Below are 7,932 nucleotides of genomic sequence, written 5' to 3' on the forward strand. Positions count from 1 at the left end.
AAATAATTATCGATACCGAACGATATGAAACATTATATCGTTAATCATTTTTTTAGCTATATCGCCCAGTCCTAGTTTCTAAAAACCTTTATATCATGCAAACAAACTTTTAAAATGAATAAAAACCTTTAAATAAGCAAAATACACTGCTACGTATATCTATTTACATGTTTTGCTCTTTTTGAAATAGAACCAACAATCACTTTTCATGACAAGTCTTGCAGGGATGCACTTTAGTAATGCTGAATATCTCTTGTGGAGATGGGGGTCTGTAAGGGAGAGGGGGGTGACTGTGTGCTTGAACTATGTGCCGTTTTGTCTTTTGTAAGTTTCCTATTAGAACTTTCTTATATTTCTGACATATTACTCCTCTTCCCTTTCTAGAAGCACTCTACCTAGGCCTGTCACGATAACAACTTTTTGTTGTGCGATTGCCCCAGAAATAATTGCGATAAGCGATATTATTGTCATTTTAAAGACCGTTTTATGCCACTGAATATATAATCATAATGTAACAGCATAATAATGCAAGAAGGCCTCTTAATTTTTAAGAATATTTAGATCATGGAAATTAAGTATCAAAATATTAGATACTTTAAAAAACTTGAATAAATAGTAAATAAATATTTTCTAACAAAAAGTGCAAAGTAACAAGTACAAAAAAAAAAAAGAAAAATGCACTTTTATGGAGATTTTTCCATCTACAGATTTTTCCCGGACCTTCTTTTCTCTGTAAATTAAGGGTGCACGCTATCCTAAACAAGGCCATATCTTCAGATGAAACTTTTTTTGTAGAAGCATTTTTTAAAATTTGAACTAGCAACTCATGACTACACCACGTTATGTACAAGAAGCTGCAAAAGACACAGACGCAAGTGGAATGGACAAAACATGGTGACGTTAATTTTAAATTAAATATAATGGGCGATATATTGCGTCAACAAAAATGATTGAGGTCATGTACATATATTGCGCGATAAGTCGATATATTGATTATTGCAACAGGCCTAACTCTACCGAACACTTCTTATCATGGAAAATGCCAAGCACTGCACACTCGTGTTATAACAAGACTGTTTAACCTTGGTTCACTTTGAGAATGAAGTATATAGGCTCTGTCGGCCGTACACACTACACTATGCAGTTTGACCATGTAGCATTCTAAACAAACTTTATAAGGGCTTGGCATGAGAAGATGTGAACAGTTGACTGGTTGTCATGACGAACGATCCTTTTTGTACCTTAGTATTTGAAAAGCTGCTCAGAAGGCAGCAGTTATTATTTGCATTTTTCTGTAATTGTCGGGTGATGAGCCTAATAAAATATCCTTGTGTTTCCTTTGTTTTTTTTCTTCACTCTCTTGTACTGCATTCTATGATTCTACTGTATCTTTCACCCCTGTTTATGTTATTGTTTCGGTTGCTTCGTCATAACAGCACTGCTGTTTGGGATTCCAGGTACTGGAATGAGTGTATTGATAGTCCTGTCTTAACATGTTTCCCCTTCATTTGACTAAATTGTGATCCTGTGTCTAGCGTGAACCTATTTAGATGAGTGCATCCACCTCTGAATTGTGTTATGATTACACATTTTTTACTTTAAATAGTATCAAAGAAATAGTCTAAAATTTCAGTTAGAGTCCTAAACTAAAAAGACTAGTTTATGCAGCCAGCAGATGGTGTAAGAATGGTTCACGCAGTGCTAAATGAAAGGAAACAGCTGTTGCTCAAAACAGATCATGTGAAAGAAGTGGTATTTGTGCAGAAGCTTTTTAGATGCACAATTTTATTGTACTGTACTGTGCCATTTCATTATGAATCACTTCTGTATTCTTCTATAATGTATGTTACAGATCTTATTTTTCCAATGAGTCTAAGATTTGTTCTTGTCCTTTAAGGAAACGTGTATCTTTTAATACAAGAATATCAAGAAAAACTTGTTTTACTGGTTTAGTTTTACACATTTGATGACATATCCACACACACAAATGTAATGGATTGTAGCGTCCACATTGTTGTACTTTATTTATGCATGCACAATTCATAACCACAAGTATTACATAACAATGAATCAAAGCATGATTAGACAATGCTCTGAGCACAGAATGTGCAGATAAAACGTGTAAATCCTTTTAAAGCATGACACAGCCTTTAGCTGTTCTCTCCTGTCATGACACATAAGATCATCTGTTGTGTTCCTCCAAATAAGACAAGGAGGAGCAGGGCACATCAAGCCCATCCCTGTGCAATCAGGGGCTCTTTTATTGTCTTTAACCACTAGTGATTAGAAAGGAGCATCTTTGAATTCTGTTCATTAAAAAAACAAACATGTGAACACACCCTATATTGCACCATTGTAACTAATGAAAGGACTGTATGGACACACGAATCTCAAACAATCAGATGTGAGCAAAACAAAGGCTTCATCACCACCCCTAGCACGCAAAAAGTTCCCACTCAATTCTGAATAGAAATGTAAGAGTAACTAATGACCCCACAGCGACAGCACTGGATCAGCTGTGTATCTAAATGATTAGCACTGGAGTAGACGATAGTACGCGCATGCCCTCTCCGATTTATTTTCTTTTTCAGCCTGATTTTCGACCCCGAACGCGGAAGTACATCAAGCCCATCCCTGTGCAATCAGGGGCTCTTTTATTGTCTTTAACCACTAGTGATTAGAAAGGAGCATCTTTGAATTCTGTTCATTAAAAAAACAAACATGTGAACACACACCCTATATTGCACCATTTTAACTAATGAAAGGACTGTATGGACACACGAATCTCAAACAATCAGATGTGAGCAAAACAAAGGCTTCATCACCACCCCTAGCACGCAAAAAGTTCCCACTCAATTCTGAATAGAAATGTAAGAGTAACTAATGACCCCACAGCGACAGCACTGGATCAGCTGTGTATCTAAATGATTAGCACTGGAGTAGACGATAGTACGCGCATGCCCTCTCCGATTTATTTTCTTTTTCAGCCTGATTTTCGACCCCGAACGCGGAAGTAGGTGGACATGACGCACACTATAAGAAGGGGACTGTGAAATAAAAACAAAAACATCGCTTGTGCAGACGGGGTAAAGCGAGGTAAGTCAATATGTGAGCGAATCGCGTAAACGCGCACGAGCTGTCACAATAAGAAAACACACGGGCGTCTTGAAATAATTTGCATATCGGCTTAAGAGTTCTATCTTACATACATATTATAAATGTATAATTCGCGTGTCATGTCGTTTAGCATTACAGAAGGCATTGGCTTATTGTATAAACAGCGTATTGTGACTGCAGCTCGAGTGCCTTCGTTGTTTCAGTGCTTGCAGAAACACTGCTGAACAGCTCCGTTATTAAGCGTGCTGTATTTGCCTTTACAGTGTTAATGATGTACAGAGCGTCAAAAGGCAACAGCATGTGTTTTTAGCGAGCATATAGCACTTACTCGAAATGAAACTGTCCTGGAAATGAGGTAAAACATAACTGTCCGGTGGTCTGCAGCTGTCATCCTTCACAGCGCGTCATCATCCGCGAAACTGTTATAATACTGCACGACTTAACTACTGCCAGTGAAAGATGTGGACAAAAGACTGTAACGTAACCTCTCAGACTCCAGAGAAAACGAGCGCTTTGATCGCAGTCGCTCTGTTGGATGCATAGTTCGCAAATCGGTTCTTTTGAACGGCTCTTTTCAAAGAGTCGGTTCAGAAACCGAGAATTCTCAGAATTCTTTAAAGTTGTGACGTCATTTCGTCATCTGCGACTTTTGACTTCTCAGCGTGGCATATGTGCATGTTGTAAAAGGGTAGGTAAGGTATTCGTAAATAATGTTTGCTACTATTTAGTCTACTACTATTTTGACTGTATTCCGATCGTGTTTATGTGTTTTGTGGCAAACATGATTAACCTTCTAATTAATTAATTGCATTTACACTTAACAGTAACTTAAATCTCTCAGGTGAAACAGTTTTGCATGTTTTAACATGTTTGAAAAAAAAAAAAAATTTTTGTAACATTGCTGCTGTATTAAGCTACTACAGTAAATTAATGAGCAAGACAGTGCTCATGAATTGTTCACTCGAGTCCGATTCATGAATAAAATGTTCAAGCAGTTTAGCGAACCATGGCAATTAATTAATCGAAAAGATCCGACTCCAAAGAACGATTCACGAATTCATGATTCGGATATCGCTGCTATCTAGGCAGTGTATCCAGTGCCTGCTTGCAGCAGGTTTGTTGGATGGATGCTCAATGCAGAATGGATTACAGCGCTACATAAGTGCGTACTGTAAACGTTTTGTTTCGCTTTTTGCTGGCATTATTGTCTTACGCATGGGTATGTTTAAAGGGTGGATCAGTGACTGTGCGTCAGGCACATTCCTAGTCTTTCACAATTGAAGGATGGTTTTGAACTGCTAGTTTTGTTGAGGTGTTGATGGCCATGGCGGTAAGCGCATGATTTTGTCTATACTGTATGTTTTGACAGCAGAATCCCATTAAAAGAGATTCATTGGAAAGGTAAAAGGAATATGAATACATATTTAACGGTGCATATTTTGATTGAAGATGTGTCATAATAGCAACACTGTGCATTCAAATGGAATTATTGCACTCAATTATTTTACTCCACAAATCTAAAAATCCCTCATTAACAAATAGACAAAAAAAAAAAAACTTTGATATTGAACATAATGCAATGTATAATGCACATAATGCACAGATCACTGTTTTCCAGAGAGACATAATTACATCAATTAATCTTATCATTAAACTTTTCTGACTGACAAATTCTCACAAATGTTGATATTTATATAAAATGACAAAATGAAGAAAGCCACAGTAATTCATAAAATGTGATGAGATGGGATTTGTGTGACATTTATTGTTAAAAGAAAAAGTTAAGGTGGGGGTTGGGGCTCATTTTACTTCTTTTTTCTTTACTTCATCTTACCTCATCTTATGTGATGGACTTTATAGGGTAGCTTCAATGGGTCACACACCCACAGCCAACAAACAGACAGGTTTTGGAACACAAACAATATTAGGCCTTTTCTCATAAGTTTTTGAAGCATGTATTAAAAATACTTTTGTATAATCTGTATCCAGATTCTGGATCTTACATTTTAAGTCAGGGTTTCTCATTTGCATCCTCATTCAGAAAGGCAAGCTCCGCCCCTGGGCCTTCACTGCATGAAATGTTAATGATTAGCATAAAGATGTATGTAGCTGCAGGACAGACCTGCCATGAAAAGCTGTATATCTCCATTTCAAATGGTGCAATTCCTCCTTTGGAAGTAGATGTTGAATTATCAGTTTTATGCTAACTTGCACTGTCTGCAGTCTAATCAGATATAGCCATATGTGTAATAACACAATTGCTACAGCATAGGTCATTAACACTACGGGATTAAAATAAACATATTGATTAAGTTGTGGACCACTTGCAGTGTTATATTTTGGAATTGGTTGTGTTTCTGACAGAAAAACAAAAACTGCTGTAGCTATACAGTAGAAAGTAATTAGATTATCTGAAATTGGTTTGACCTCAGAAAGCCATTTAATTACCAAAAACATTTTTCTAAATTGAAGCTACTTTGGAAACTCTAATAGGGTGAATTCCTGAAAAATTGCCCGCTATTTGACAGTCTGTGTGTGTGCATTGCTTTTAATGGTGTCTATTCATGAAGCACATTCACCTTTGTGCTCTAATGTGCTTGATGCACTTGACGGAGCTTTTGCATATCCACTCCAACATTAGCCAAGACACTTATAACGATTTATTCTAAGACTGCAGGAAAATCCATAATGGGATCTAATACTTACAGCTACAAATAGAACATTTTTTGGATTCCACTAATCTGTCCCCTCTGGCGAATTCAAGTTTTTGCACAAAGTAATTAGTGGAGTTTGCTACTGGAAACATCAGTATTATATTGCTCATGTATGCAGTTAGTGATTTGAATAAACCACTTGTCCCACACTATTTGTATTGTCATCATGAATACTACATCAAATTGTGGGGCTTGTTGAGGAGAGAGAGAAAATTCCCATATGTTTACAATGAAGGAGTGACCCAAGCCATATCTAGAAACTAGAGCGGACTATTTTGCAACCCAGGTTCATGAAAAATGTGTGCCTTTTGGTGTCAAAAATTATATCACTTTGCTTCTTGCACGTTTTGTGGCAGTTTCAGTGTCCAGTGAGTGGTTCTAAAAAGCATGTACAATTTTCTCCAAAACACGTAAACATGCCTATGTCAACAATTTATTACATTGGTTCATGCATGTACAGTATCGGCAGTTTTGAAATCAAATGCCCAATGAGTGGCACTAAAAGGTTAATACTTTATCTCGTTTGAAAATAACGTACCACCTATGATGAACAAGATATAGGCCAAACTTTAGACTATATTGATGCAGGAAGTGTCAAAAGTGTTCATATTACAGTCATTTTTAAGATGGCCAAGAGCCATGTATTCACAGTGTCCTGTAATGAGTAATGACCTGCTAATGGATGTGCTGTGGAGTTTTAATATAGCATCATAAACATTTGGTCTCACATAGGTACAGTAATACAGCAAAGACAAGTCACCAATCAATAGTATGCTATTTAGAGATGGGAGAACATTTGCCTTGTTTGACTAGTCTGGACACATTCTGCCAGGCTTTGCTATTTACATTAGTGCACTGCTGCTTTACTGTCTCATGACACTTCCCCCTCAGCTTCATAAGCAGTGTTCAGGAAAGCATACTAACCTAACAATCTACCTTTACAGTTTTTTTAATAATATAATAAATACCATAGTTCAAAATCTTAGGGAAAAATGTTTTTGAAAGAAGTCTCTTATCACAGAGGCTGCATTTATTTAATAAAAAAATACAGTAAATTAAATTGTTGTATTTATTGTAGTTAAATGATGTTCAGAACAGTTGTGCTGTGATATTTTTTTCAGGATTTTTAAAAAGTTTTTGAAAGTAAAAAAAAAAAAAAGCATCTATTTGAGCCTTTTTTTACTGTCACTTTTGATCGGCTTAATGCCTCCTTGCAGAATAAAAGCAATAATTCCTTGTATTATATTCCTTATTGATATATCCGGTAGTGTATTTCTGAGACGATAAAACGCCACCACTAACATGCAATGTTATGAGGACAAATGACGTAGTCAAAAAAAAAAATCGTACGAAAAAATCGTAGTCAATATACATTGTTTACTACATATGTGAGCAGTATTCATTTAGCAGCAAGCATTTTATTCCAAACAGAGTCAAGAATTGTGAATGGACGTTTCCTAGAGGTAGTGATGGGTTAAACTGGGAGTTACCATGTTTTCTTTGGAATCCCTATGTACTTTTTATTCATTTATTCATTATTCACTACATTCACCATTATAAAAACCCAGCAACAACAGCATGTAAGCCATCTTCTTTAAGGGGTGAATCAGAGATGCCTCATTCAGATCAACCTCATGCTGCTGTGCTTGTTAAAAGAAGAAAAAATACAGTCAGATGGGCAGTCTGATGCAGTTTCTCTAACATGAATTTTGCCAGAACATAGTTAAACATTAACAAACTCCTCTTCCAACAAGGGCAAAAGTAAAGGACAGCCGTTACAGAATAGCAAGTAGCTTTGTCTAGACATCACTGCTGAATAGGGATGTTCATTTCGGTTATTTTTCCTAACCGACGCTCGTTAACCGATTATTAACCGTTAACCGACAAGATTATTTTAAATTAGAATTGAATTAAATTAGAAAGGATAAGTGTCCATGAACCGTTAAATATACTAACATTTGTTTCTAACTTTGATTAATTTTACATGCGTAAAAAGCAGCAAACAACAGAACATGAGGATTCACATGGCCATCATATCACATCACGCACCTGCAGTGCTTCTGCGAGTGGAGAAAAACATAATAAAGCTAGAATATATATA

At 36.4% G+C, this 7,932-nt stretch overlaps 1 protein-coding gene across 5 annotated transcripts in view; it reads left to right on the forward strand.

Annotated features, from left to right (window-relative positions):
* The first annotated feature begins 2,779 nt into the window (after positions 1-2,779).
* Positions 2,780-7,932, forward strand: part of marchf8 (membrane-associated ring finger (C3HC4) 8) — a 107,981-nt gene continuing 102,828 nt past the window's right edge. For 3 of the 5 annotated variants that reach the window (XM_016488424.1, XM_016488427.1, XM_016488429.1), the window contains exon 1: positions 4,198-4,279. The gene's annotated coding sequence lies outside the window, so the exon portion shown is untranslated. Of the gene's footprint in view, positions 3,097-4,197; positions 4,280-4,328; positions 4,448-7,932 lie in introns of those variants that run through there. The other 2 variants (XM_016488425.1, XM_016488426.1) reach the window with 2 other exon arrangements.

The sequence above is a fragment of the Sinocyclocheilus anshuiensis genome, unplaced genomic scaffold (genome assembly GCF_001515605.1).
Source record: "Sinocyclocheilus anshuiensis isolate Anshui unplaced genomic scaffold, SAMN03320099.WGS_v1.1 scaffold1581, whole genome shotgun sequence".
Taxonomy (NCBI): domain Eukaryota; kingdom Metazoa; phylum Chordata; class Actinopteri; order Cypriniformes; family Cyprinidae; genus Sinocyclocheilus; species Sinocyclocheilus anshuiensis.